General features: G+C 43.1%; 1 protein-coding gene across 2 annotated transcripts in view; it reads left to right on the top strand.

The window, feature by feature from the left end:
- Positions 1–426: 426 nt before the first annotated feature.
- The window catches only part of FAM135B (family with sequence similarity 135 member B), a 208,658-nt gene continuing 195,192 nt past the window's right edge, over positions 427–13,892 (top strand). For both annotated transcript variants that reach the window (XM_032182514.1, XM_032182511.1), the window contains exon 1: positions 427–524. The gene's annotated coding sequence lies outside the window, so the exon portion shown is untranslated. The remainder of the gene's footprint in view (positions 525–13,892) is intronic.

Genomic DNA, 13,892 nt, shown 5'->3' with positions numbered 1-13,892 from the left:
GACCTTCACAGGGCAGCCAGCTTTTCACCCAGGAGCGTGCAGGGACTTTATTTCCATGCAAACATTTTAGAGACATTGCTGCATGTTTTCCCCGAGCTCCAAAGAGTGAGCGACCTCCATCCTCCCTCTGGAAGGGCTTTGGGGTGTCCCCCCCCCTGTTCCCGTCCACCCAGGGCCCTTTGGTGGGTGCCGAGGAGGAGATCTGGGTGCTGGGGCAGCTGTTGCGCCGAGCAGCTCCGCGCCGCCGAGTTGGGTAACCATAGCAACAGCATCACCGCCAGCATCCTCCTCCTCCTCCTCACTCGCTCTCCTCCTCCTCAGCATCATCAGGAGCAGCAGCAGCAGCAGCCCTGGCAGGAGCCAGAGCCCGGCAGCCAAGGCTGCAGCCAGCCGCCTGCCGTCCCCTACCTGCACCGTCACCCCGCCACAGCACCGGCACTGGCCCCGCTGCTCCCCAACGGGGGCAGGAATAGGGGAAAGGGAGCTGAGGGAGGTGCACTGCAGAGGGATCCCAGACAACCCAGGTAAGAGCCACGGGGCTGCTCGCAAAGTCCCCGTGATCGCTGTGGTGTGTGCCTGGCGTGTGTTTGCGTGCGAGTGTTTGTTGCTAGTTTTTCCGGCTCTCCCCTTCCAACAGCAGGGTGATGACAATTCAAGGCAAGCATGTTTTCTGGCTCGTGGTTCCCGTCTCTGCCATACTGTCCCTCTCTGTCTCCTCCATCCTGATGTATAAGGAATAATAAATAATATTTTAAGAGGTTGTTTGAAAACGGGGTGATTGGGGAACCTGATGTGATAAGAGTGCCGAACGGCTGTGCTTCCGAAATAAAAGTGGGCAGCAGCAGCACAGCAAAGGTTGACATGGTAATTAATAACCCTTTTAAAAAAAATTTAATGCGACAACGCACTTCTGTCTCTGCCCACTCCACAAATAAATCTCTCTCATCATATCCAGCAGAGAGCTGTAAACCAGAGAGGTGTATGAATAGCCAAGACTAGCAACCTCACCGTTAGTCCAGAACTGGCACGTTTACCTTAAGTGCTTCAAAGCCAGACTAAGTCATTGCAATAACAATGCAATCATATCTGTAAATATATATATATGCACATATATATATTTGCAGAAATATCTCTTAAACCTTACACTTTCTAAGCAGAAGAAAAAATGTATCTTCTTAAAGACGTGGGTGTGATGGCCAAGCAGTAAGTGATGCTCACTTCATCTGTGTATGAGAAAGCACATATTGAATGCATTTTAAAAGGTAGGAATAATAGCTCTAATCCAAAGGCATACGGGGACAGTCCTTTTCATTTTAAAAACAGAAAGGATCCAAAGCTGTGGAGTGTCCTTGTGCAGGCAAATATCTGTGGATGAGTGTGTACATGTCTGGAGAGCGTGAAGGGGGAGAGAATAAGAAGCAACTTTAAACCAAGCTGTAAGTGTTTGCTATGTAATGACTGCAGAGAGCTCTTTTCACTTCCGTGTAACAAGTATTATATGTATATATTTCTTACTATTATATATATATATATATATTTTTTTTTTTTTCTCTTTTGGTCAGCTGTAAAGAGAATGAGAGCTGCTGCTGCTGTCTCTGTCTCCTTCTCTAACCCCCTGCTCTCCCTGTCTGGTGTCCTTATCTTCCCCTGTCCTCCCCAAATAATCCTTGTCTGCATGGCTGGAAGTGCCCCTAGCTTTAATGATGATAACCATTTTAACAGAAGGCTTTTGAGCGTATGATACAGTCATAACTTTACTTCCTATTTATACTGTAGGGACAGTCTTGATATGACCCAATGCCAAGCAACACAGTCAAGGGGCATCTGTCTTTTATGTGAAACCTGATTAGAAAATCACAGGGCTTTTTTTGTTTTTTGTCCCAGTCCTGTGTTTTGCTACTTGCTTGCAGATCCCCCTAAAATCAGCTGGAGCTGGAAGATAACCTGTGATTTCCCAAAGAGGTATAGAACAGAAAAAAACACAGAATTGGGCCCACCTTTTCTATCTGATCATAAACATCTTCCTCCTGCAAGCTACAGGAGAGCAAGGAATTTGTGTAGGCAGGACCTTATGCCTGGTTCTTATGCAGAAATGTTGTAAAAATCACCTGGGACCAATGTCCCATTGCAAGTAAAGTTGATGGGATGAGGGACAGAAAAAGAAAACAGAAGCAAGTTTTTGGAATCAGTGCTATGATTTGCAAAATAATTTCCTTAAGAACCTGACCTTATCATCACTACAGGTCTGCAAAGGGCCATTTGACCCTTGTTAATAACGGTGCTCATGGACATGAAGTTTAACCAAAGGGGATGATTTTGTATCCTTGTGCTATTTAAACAGAGGCACCGTAAGACTACAGTCATCAGGACATTGGACTAATCTAGTCACGTTACAGGGTATTTCTGTATGAGATTTGGTGTCTGCTTCAAATCAGAGAATGTTTCAGTTTTGAAACTTCTTCTGGGTAATAACAGGGAATAAAAATACCTATGAAATTGACTCTAAAAAGAGCACAAACCTCATCATGTTTTGGGCATGAAGACATCAGAGACAGGATTAAAATGCTGTTTATACATGTTGCAGAGATCTAAAGTGCACCTCAGTATGGCATGGAGCCGTGATCATCTCTATCTCTCACAAGCACAAGCAAATGACTGAAGGTCAAAGGGCTTCTGTAGTGTTACACTGCAAAACTTCTCCTAGAAATGGCTCTGGAAAAGGCAGGAGATGTACATTTTTTCATAAACACTGTTTTGTTATAAAACTCCTCTGTAGAAAAAGCACTGTGAAGTGCTGTGTGTTTTTGGAAAGTCAGGGCATTGTATCTGATATCAATGTAAACAGCAAAGATTTTTCCCACCTCAAATAACCAATTTTTATTGATTAGTGTCCCTCACCTCTACACCTCTTCCCTTTGTTTAAACTGGAAAGCTTAAGAGGGATTATTTTAATTTTGATTTTATTTTACCTTATGGCTTGTTCTATTATATTTTATTTCTATAGTAATGGAAGAGAACAGTTTTTCTATTGATTTGTGCACAGCTGTTAACAGCTGGTCTCTTGATGCCCACTTAGTGTTGCTCACTAGCGCATTTCTAAGGGAAAAAAAAACTATTTTTCTATCTAATGATATTATTAAGTATCTTTTAAAATCCAGATCCTTATTTGCATTAGTCACCCGCTGTGTCTCTTGGAGCTCAGAACAAAAGAAGACTTGTACAATAGTTGCTGTTCTGAAGTCAGCATTTGCCAACAGGTTGAAACAGGCATCTCTGAAATGCTGCAGCCAAGGCTTTTTTTTTTTTTTTTTTTTTTTTTTTTTAATAAGGAAGCTGCCGTTTTCCAGATCCTACCATGTAGTAACCCGAGGCAAGAGAAGATTTGATGATCAATGTTGTACCTTGCATTTAGTTTGACAACGCTATTCATTGTATTTTGAGGCTATGCGTAAACTGCCTTTTATTACTCCACTCAGTAATCATACTTTGTGATTCTCCTTGTTTCAATATTGTAATTCTCTGCCTTTACACTATATGGAGATTGGCTAGATCTGCTGCTTAATGAGGTAGACATGTAACCATGGAAAATAAAAGTTTTCCCAGTGAGTAAGGGGAGGATGAGATCTTTTCATCAAAGATTGGACACTCCGTATCTGCTTGGTTCCCTTGAAATTAGCTGGAGCTGTGGTTTGATAAGGGAAAAACTTTTTTTTTTTTCTTTTTTTTTTTTTTTTTGTCACCACACACCTTTTTGGGTGATCATTCTGGTATTGGCAGGTTCTTAAGTTCAAATTGTACCTGGATCTTACTGTCCATGTAGCAGACACCAGACTTTTGGTTATCCTTGAAGTGGTCAAGCAGTTGGAGTTGATGATCTTTGTAGGTCCCTTCCAACTGAACTATGTTATTCTGTTCTATTATGTTCTGTTATATTCCATAACTTCACTTGAAAAGGTTGTAACTCCTTTCTCATTTATTGGCTCAGGAAGTGTAAGCTCTTAGCCTCTGCTCAGCATCTCCTGGGGTCCATCATCTTCCTTGAAGACGGGTTAAGACCTTCCCCCCAGCTTGGTGAGACAGTCTGTGAGCCCATGCTTCCCAGCAGCACAACTAGAAGGAACTGAGAAAAGTGTGTCCAAAGGCATGATTAGCACAAGTGTCTCACTGCATTTCTTCTGATCTCCCCTGTATCCAGTTCCCGTCCTTGCACACTGGCAGCTCCTGACATGCTGCAAGGGAAGAAGGGCCTGTGATGCAGCATGACCTTTGCTAACACTGCTCCAGGAGGTAATGGGCTGAAACAACCCGCAGTGGTTGGTGACTGCTGGGCTGATCGGAGTCCTGTTTCAGAAGGTCAACACCACGGCACGCCTGATCTCAACTTGTCAGGCGAGTGAGTCATAAATTGGTTTCTTCCAAATCTAAATCCAAAAAGATATAATTTTATTCTCTCTCTAATCCTATTATTAGTGCCTGCAATGTTAAGGATGCTGTTATTCAGCAGTTTTACTTTTCCCCTGTCTGACTGCAGCAGATGGAGCATCCCAACAAAGTGTAAAAAGGGAGAATTCCTTTTCTTTGCTAAGATGCTGCTGACATCCATGTGTTGACGCGAATCAGCAGAGAATCCCTTGCAGAGGGGGATGCTCTCTCCAGTCCACCCACAGACCTTCCAGAAATCTGATGTCACTTCTCTCCCCAGATCAGACGTGCCTTGGTGTGATATCTTTGGGACTGGAGCACCCATCCCTCAGATGTGGTTATGTTTCAGTACTGAAACAAGCGGTTTGTGTGGCTGCATCACATAAAGAATGATTCTGGTTCAGCTGATTCCACAGAAAAAATGAAGCTCATCTTCCATGGACACAGAGGGAGCCGCACCATTTACTTGTCTTACTGCAGTTGAGGCACTATAGGTAGATGCACATTTCTGATGTGTAATTGATGTGGTATCTGTTTTCTCATTCTTAGGATCATACATGTAAGACTGTCTAAGCACTATTTTGACCTTATACTGGTATATGAATTTACAAATTTTTTGCTTTTGTACTTTCTGATCAGTTTCCAGTAGATATATTTATCTTATTTTCAATTTGTTCTTTTTCTTAGCTATGTGGTATTGTCATGGATAGGCTAGACCTTACACATCATATGGGACTTCAAAGGAGGAATTGCAGATGTTAATATTTACACTACAGACCTCTAATGATAAAACACAGCAGTGGTGCTTCAAGAAGTCGGTGTCTCTCTCTTTTGCATGGAAATTTCAAATTCTGTCTTCCTGGTAAAAGTGTGGCATTCGAGGATTCACAGCATGCAGCACAATGACAAGTGGGGCTTTCTTAATGTAACTTGGTTTGGGAGGGACCACTCATCTGCTGCCATCACTTAGCAGCATGGGGAGCAGCAGGCTCTTTCTTTGTCCAGTTAGTTGGGCAAACAAATCTTTCCTGTTTTATTTCCACCCAGATCTGTGTGATTGGGAAAGAATCTGGCACCCTCAGAATCTTTTAACGTGTAATTTTAGCTTCTAACATGTCGCTAACATTGAATTTATTTCCGAGGCTAGAAAGCAGTGTACCATTAGTTTCTTATGGCATAAAAGAACATGAGTATTACTTGGAGGATATACCTTGAGTGAAACATTGTTTGCGTCTGTGTCAATTTATCAGCCCCTACTGCCAAAAACACTGTGTTTCGAAGATTGAACAGTAGGAAAAGGAAGCCTCTTTTCTGAAAATGATTTCAAAAAGAGAGCAAAAGGGCCGGTATTTTCCTCACTGAATTTTCTACAAGTGGGTTTTTCTCAATATGAAAATCTCCATTCCTATTATATTATGTCCTTCTTTTCACTCTTATCCTATGTTGCTTCTCAGTGGCTGTGTCTTGACTTTATTGAGGGCAGAGGATGCATGTGGATGGTGTAACCTCCTGATCTAACTAAAAAATGCCCTTGACTTGTGAAAATCAGCTTTGAGGGTGTCTGCATGAGATCATGGTGAAATGATTTTGTCTACGTAAGGAAACTTCCCTTTTGCTCTAGATGGGGAAGCGTGGGTCAACACAAGAATTTGGAAAATCAGATCCCTTTGACTAATCCTATTCTGGATTTGTGTGATCTAAGAAAATTTGTGTTCTGGCTGATAATTTTGTTTCTGCAGAGATTTAACCCTCTGAGCTACAGGTTTTGAGCCCAAGACAGAGGCTTGCAAGCTGCTGGAAACTGTGTCAGCTGCCCACCCGCTGCATGATTGAGTAGTGGAGTTCATCAGGTACCGGCTTACGTCCGCAATAGCTCCTACGTTCTACTAGGACCCCGACTATCCCACACCTTAAAGCATGAGGAACTCCATGGGACAATGTAGATGGATTTCATTAGAGCAGAGCAGGATCTGCTGCTGCAAGGGACTTCTTACAGGTGTTTATAGACTACACCACATTGCTTAAATCTATTCTGTGCCATGCAGCAGTGCAGTCCTATTTATTTTCTTTGCCTGCCTGTCTTGGTTTAAAATCTCAGCTGAAGACATCTCTTTTCCGTCCATGTCTCCTCATTGTTTTCTCTCTGTTTCCCTCTCCCTTTGCAGCTGTGTTTAAGCTGAGCTGTGTGAGGGTACAGCTGGCCAGGGTAGATGTTACAGAAAATAAAGTTGCATTGTGTTAGGTTCTAGCGTGCTTTGCTCTATAGACAGCCAGTCCTTTCACTGCTGCAGTCAAGAGGATGCTTGCCACTGACCTCAGAAACAGCAAGATTCATCTTCATGCACAAAAGGCTTTTCAGGAGAAAAGATAATGCACAAGGGTGCAAAGAGATTGTTGTTTGAGGAAGGTGTGGAAGCCTGAACCCCATCAGTGGAAAGGTTTTTTGTTGGCTTTTCTGGACGGATCAAAGTCATGATCCAGTTTTAGCCAGCAATGTCACGACCACCAGAATGTTCCTCACCTTTGTGTGGGGAACTGAGCAGCAAAGTCAGGGCCACTAGGAGGCAGAAGAGGGACAAGGTAGAGAGAAGTCATTTCAGGAAGGCTACTCTTTCCTTTTTTCTATTTTTTTGCAAGAAGTAAACATCTGTATATTGGCCCAAAAGGAGAAGGAACAGCAACTCAATGTTATGTTAAAAACACTTGGATATGATCTTTCATGGTAGGATCCTTGGGAGGAGATTTTAGATTGCATCAGTCCTTTTGTCTGTGGAGGGAAGAAACATCATCAAAGAAGAAAGAAAAGCTAGTGAGAAATGATCAGCAGACTCCTGCTAATTTTTAGTAGCACTGTAAATGAAGCCTTGTTTTCTTTAGGTGACTTGCGTTGGTAGTGGGTGACATTAATGCTTTATTAAACTTGCCTCGCCGAGAAGCTCATCAGTTTTGCGTAGCTAATAATAATACCCTAATCGAGAAACAGAAGGTGGGATAACTCGGCATCAGAAATTGGAATGCAGAAATAGTTGCTGCTAGATGAACTAAAAATACCCAACAGCATAACTCTTGCCTACAGCAGCACATGCTGAACACACATTGGGCTCTGGCAGCAGGGAGAAATCGCTTTCCTTTATTTTCGGCAGCTGCTAGATCAGCAGTCCTCTATGGTGACCCACACGCGTGACCGCCAAGCTCCACCTCAGATGAGTGCTAGGCCTGCTGTAGAAAGTTAATTAGTATCCTCAGCAAGTTAACCATTATCCAGAGCCATAAACAAGCTATGTAGGGTGACTTCAGAAACCAGTTTGTCCTAGGGTAGGACTACCTGATCAGGGTAGTACCCAATGAGGGTGGAGTGACCTGCAGCAGGGATAGGGGTATAACCTTGACTACTCTGTTCCTCTGCTCCACTCTCATGCTTTGGGATAAACATCAGATGTCATGATCCCTGCTGAATTAGGAGCCTTGGAGTTTTCACTATTTAAAGGTTGCTGGTGCTCAAAGAGATTTATACACTTTTCTCTGCAGCCTCTTAGAGCTTACCCAGCCTGTCAACTTGGGCTTTACGAGGGTGAAATTTGATTTAGCGTGTACATGTTTTTCTGCTATGAACTTTGAAGTCTCCATGCCAATAAGCTAAGAGTGGCTCAGATGCAGTAGTGATGGGAGACCCTGAAATAGGTTAGTTAGATTTAATTAGGACACATCTAATGCCAGAATCAGCCATGCAACGCGGAGTATCTACTGCATTGTCAGACAGTAGATCAAAGATGGGGCACACAGTGTAGAGGAAGAAGGGTGCTCGATGAAAAGAGAAAATTAATTGTGTTGGGCACACATGATGAGGCATTGTCCCTGGACAAAGGACACAAAAGCAATGTAGGCCTAAAGGAATGAAGGCGAGAAGCAAGGGCTGAATGCTCTGATTGAAATTCCTGCAATATGGATAATAAATCCCTGGCTGTGGTGGGAATCTTTCACTGGTTTGAGATAGAGACAACTGTGGTTGGGTTAGGAGTGCAGAAGGATATGACTGTGGCTAGTTTGCTCACCACACCTGCAGGTGGGAGGAGTACCTGTGGCTGTATTAGCACTCGTGCCTTGCTTTCCTTCCCAAAGTCAGGTGTCTGCTTACTATATAAGTACAGGTGCTTGCCTCGGAGCAGCAAATGGCAGTATGTTCTTTGGAGAAGTGTAGCTAACAGAACTTTTTAAAAGATTCAACCTAAAGGTAAGCCCTTTCCTTGATGCACCTGAGCTTTTCTTCTACCTATTTTCCTTCTGTGATGTATTATAACCAGAAAGTCTGAGGATGTGATTCTTCCTTGTGTCTCATCTAAGACTTCTTGGTGTCAGGGGGATTGGCTGTAGTCAGGGCAGGAAGAGCACAGAGGTTATTTTTTCTGCAATAGGTGCCTCTTCAGTGGACTTCTATGGTCTGAGGTTACTCTGGATAAAGGGAGCACCAGGAATGACAAGCTTGCTTGCCTGTCCTCCTTGGCCAGTCTTAGCTTCTTTCTGGGTGTGCTATTCTACTTACTCTTTGATGAACTGAATAGCAAAAGACATTTTTGCTCATTCATCATATAACTCAGGCTGTAAGGAACCTCAGGAAGTCTCTACTCCAATTTTCTGCTGAAATCAGGGTCAGCTATGGGTTCAGACCCTCTCTCTGTGGGCTTTTTTTCAGCCCAGCTTTTTACTCATCTATATTGAAAAGAGCACCCAGAGCCTGTAAAAGCTTTTGAATTGTCAGCACTAGGGTCAGCAGGAGCTTTCAGGAAGAGATCATATTCAGGGAGGGAAGAGATCTGAGAGTACATGCAAAGACCATTTCCATGAAGACTTCTGACCATGGAGATACTCAGAGGAAGCTGTGGCAAACACTCTGACAGGAGAGTGCCAAGCAGAGTGTGACAGAGGTGAGGACGAACTTATCAAAAGCATCCTTGGGCTGTCATGGGCAGTCTTATTCCTAGGCATAAATGGCTTCCTCTGGGGACTTGTGGAATATGCTTTGCCAGGGGGAAAGTGCTGATGTTTATAGTGCAATGGGTTTAGCTTGTCCTGCTTCTTCACATGGCAGATGACTCTTTGGGGAGACAGTGCCTCAGGTCAATGATTTAATTATGTCTGGTTTGGAGACCTTTTACCACACCTGAGATAAGGTTTGAAGGATGGCTTTTGGAAGAATCATCCATTGGGCAGCAATAATCACCAATTACTAAGATAAGATTATTTTAGAAAATAATCACCTTACTTAGTTGTTTCCCTCTTATCCCTTCTTGCCACCAAAAGCTCAGTTTAAAAAATCTTTGCTTTCAGGAGCAGTGCCACTGATAATCAGAAACCTCTCATTGTAAGCACATTTAAGAAAGAGTTTGAGGACCAATTATATAAATGTTTCCCTTTTGTAAAACAGCTTGGGACTTGTAAACATACTCAGTCCACATCTCTCTAAATAATTCATTGTGATGAATTATTTAGTTTTGTAAGCTGTGTTTTATGTAAGGAAATGCTTTTATTAATGCAGAAATTTTAGATATTTTCCAAAGGGGTAGCTGTCATTTTGCTCCTTTGCTTCCATCTGCGTTACAATTGATTTTTGTTACGAATGTGTTCTTCAGGAGTGGCTGATGCCAGGTCTACAGCATGTCAAGGTGACTTCCTCAGCAGTGACAATAATAAGATCTTTTAGCAAAATAAGGTTTAGCAGAAGTCAAGGAGTCCACTTCCTATTGGAGATGTGAAGAGGGCAAATTTTAGAATGATTGCTCATTTTCCATAAAAAAATCAAGGATGACGACTTTAGTTCATGGGAGAGGAGAAAAGGGGAATGCTGTTACTGCCTGAGTCTTTTGCACAATGCTCTTTCAGTTTTGAGTCTTAACTGTGAGATTAACTCAAATTTTATTGTTTGTTTTTTTTTTTTTTTTTTTTATATTATGATAATTCTCTTGCACTTTCTTTTCTCTCCCCTTCTTTTTCTCCCTAAAACAGATGATTTTGAAGACAGCATGAATGAAACAAAATGTTGGCATGTCCTAGCTGGATTTGCTGACAAGATAAACATTAAGTTAAATGTGAGACATATGCCTTAGTGTGTGACTGTAATTTTATAGGTTCTTTTATATGTTATGGTTGGCAGCAGAATCCCTGTAGCCTATTCTGGCTAGAAAGAACAGTATTTCTTAGTCTTAAGACAGACACACAATCTAAAATCAGCATATACCACTAGCTATAGTGTGAGTGGTGGAGTGAATCTTGGTTACAAGCAGTTTCCATTATGTTACATTTTATAAATGGAGGTCATTATTCAGACATGGTTCATTTGTGATAATAATGATGGTCTCATTATCAGTGGTCCTCTTTTCTGCCTTCATCCCACACTTGGTGTTGAACGACCTGGAGGCATTGCAGCTCCATGCACTTTCACTGTGGTGGACTTGCTTTGGGCAAGAATACCTAGTGCAGTGGTTGCGTAGGTGGAAAATGAGGTGTATATTGACTCCAAGTCATTCTGTGAGACGTTAGTTTGTGCAGCCAAGACCACTGGAGTGGGAATGAATGACATGGTTCTTCCCACCCCCTCATGTTTGAGGACCAGTCATACCATCTGGGAACATTTTGAACTGCAGTGAAGTCAGCTCTCCCACCTTACTGAGAAGCTTGTACAGAGTCTCATCTTCCCCTTACCTTCTTATGTAAAGATCTCCATGAAGAAATGCTATTGCTAGCCCATGTATGGGAAGATGGAGACCCATGTGTGTTTACTTTTTATACAAGATCCTAGTCATGGGTGGAATTTAATTTGTTTTGCGTCGGTTATCTGTGATGGGGTCAACTTCATCTAAAGTAGATTCCAGCCTTCTCTTTTTGGACAGGGCAGAGGAGCAGCTATTTTTAAGGCATTAAACATAAGCTTTTAAGTGCCTACTTTAGCAGAGAAAGATCACACACAAGCTTTTTCTCCACTGTCTAAAAGAGAACCCGAACAAATTGCTGAGGAAGACTTCTTTACACTGTAGATGTCTGTCACTTTGCGAGGTATATCCACTCTTATTTACTGTCAAGATATGGCATAGACTATGGACATCCTGAGCCTTATCCCTCTTCTCCAGGTGCCCTTTCCACTTGTTTATAGGTTTCCTGCAATGTGGGGCATAATGATTTTTGTTTTGCAGGAGGCGGTCACTTTTGTCATTCACATTTCCAGAATGTTCTGGTTGTTGGCTTCACAAGATCACCTTTCTCAGTATGATTTTCCCACTTTGGACTTAGGGCTGGTAGCTGCACTACCGCAAGTGAAAGAATGGTGAAGCAGCTGTTAGCACTGCTTCACCTTAAATATACCAAAGGATTTTAATGGTAAGACGTAGTTAGGGAATGAAGGGTGTATTTGGAAAAAATGTAGCATATTTGGGGAAATGCATTTGAGCTTTGAGGTTGCAAAGGCCCATGACTCATCTTGGATAGTAGACACACTGTAACTGCTTTAGCATGATGTCCACCTACAAGAGGACATCACTGGGATCTGCTCCTTTTTGCTAGGGTCTTTTTCGCCCTAGCAGAGCACCATCCTGTCTCAGCCATCCTTTCCTGAGAGAGCTTGTTCAGATGCAGCTTAGGCACACCTCTGCAGTGGTTCAAATACGCAGTACCCTTTGTTTGGAGGAGTAATTTAGTTCTTTGTGTGGGTGCTTTTATGGGAACACACAGCTTCTCTAAAAGAAATACGTATGCCTCCAGTAGTTGCAGATGTAATGGTGTACGTTAAGGAAAAAAAAAAAAAAAAAAGAAAAGACAACATTTTGGTGGAGGAAATTTCCAATATTCACCAGTTCTTTGCAAACAACATTATTAATTGTGAGCATTGCATTTGTATCTTAACGACCTTTTCTGTTCAGGGAGAGAAGGTTAGTTGGAATTCGATCCTCAAAGGGGTGAAGTATATCTGGTAGTAAGCACATCAACAGCTTTTTGAAGAGAATTGCACCATAAAGACCTGTATCTACAACTGCTATTAGAACCACAGTAAGCTATGCAGGCTCTTGAGGGGGACAGTGAGCCAATAAGGCCTGAGCATTGCTGCCTTCTTCATGACTCTCACCCAGGCTGCCCTTTGTCATTCTGGAGTCTAAACTTCTCATGTGCTTGTAGATTTTTTTCAGAGAATAATAGAATATCCCAAGTTGAAAGGGACCACAAGGATCATCAAGCCCAGTTCCTGGCTCCACACAGAACCACACAAAAATCAGACCATATGTCTGAGAGCATTGTACAAATGCTGCTTCAAACTCTGGCAGGTTCGGTGCCATGACCACTGCCCTCTGGAGCCTGTCCCAGTGCCTGACCACCTCTGGGTGCAGACCCTTTCCCTAACCCCCAGCCTGGCCCTCCCCTGTCCCAGCTCCATGCTGTTCCCTCGGGTCCTGTCGCTGTCCCCAGAGAGCAGAGCTCAGCACCTGCCCCTCCGCTCCCCTCGTGAGGGAGCTGCAGGCCGCCATGAGGCCTCCCCTCAGCCTGCTATACTCTGGTCTGAACAAACCAAGGAACCTCAGCCGCTCCTCATACCCTCCAGACCCTTCACCATCTTTGTAGCCCTCCTCTGGACACTCTCTAATAGATTTTTGTCCTTCTTATATTATAGTGCCCAAAGCTGCACAGAGTGTTCAAGGTGAGGCTGCACCAGTGCAGAGCAGAGCAGGACAATCCTTTCTCTTGGCCAGCTAGCAACACTGTGCTTGCGGCACCCCAGGGTATGGTTGGCCCTTTTGGCTGCCAGGGCACACTGCTGACCCATATTCAACTTGATGTTGACCAGAACCCCCAGATTCCTCTCTGTGGGGCTGTTCCCCAGCCTCTCGTCGCCCCAGTGTGTACATACAGCCAGGGCTGCCCCTTCACAGGAGCAGAATCTGCAATTGCTATTGTTTAATTTCATGTTGATGGTGATTGCCCAGCTCTCTTTGTCTTGGCTCATTCATGGCAAGGAGAGCAGCAGTATGTCAGATGAATAACTAAAGCCTCAAGTGTGTAGAATTGAGAAAAAATTGAAAAGTCCTGAAAGCCTCAGACTGGTGTCTGTCTTCTCCTGACCCACACACACAGACTTGTCAAAATGGAAGTTGTAGATGAGGTACAGTCAAGGCGCCCATCTGGTATTGAGTTCTGTGTTTCACACACCAACAGCTCTTGTGGCATTTTCTCTTGAGCAGGAGGATGTGCCTTGATGATCTGATCTGTGGTGTCCTCACTGATTGTGGCTGGTGGTGCAAACTGAGATGATCGTAGAAATGCTGATGTGAGGGGCTATAGCTGCTGGTGGAAGCTGTGGCTCTTCTCCAGCCTGTGGGGAGACAGTCTCTTTGCATAAATACACTGATGCTAATAGGGGATCTGATGGGACAAAAACACTGATTATTATTATTTTTTTATTATTATTATTATTTTTTTTTTTTTCTGGCAGA

The sequence above is a fragment of the Aythya fuligula genome, chromosome 2, assembly GCF_009819795.1.
Source record: "Aythya fuligula isolate bAytFul2 chromosome 2, bAytFul2.pri, whole genome shotgun sequence".
Lineage (NCBI taxonomy): Eukaryota > Metazoa > Chordata > Aves > Anseriformes > Anatidae > Aythya > Aythya fuligula.
Note: the sequence above shows the minus strand (reverse complement) of the source record. Positions and strands in the feature narration are given on the sequence as shown.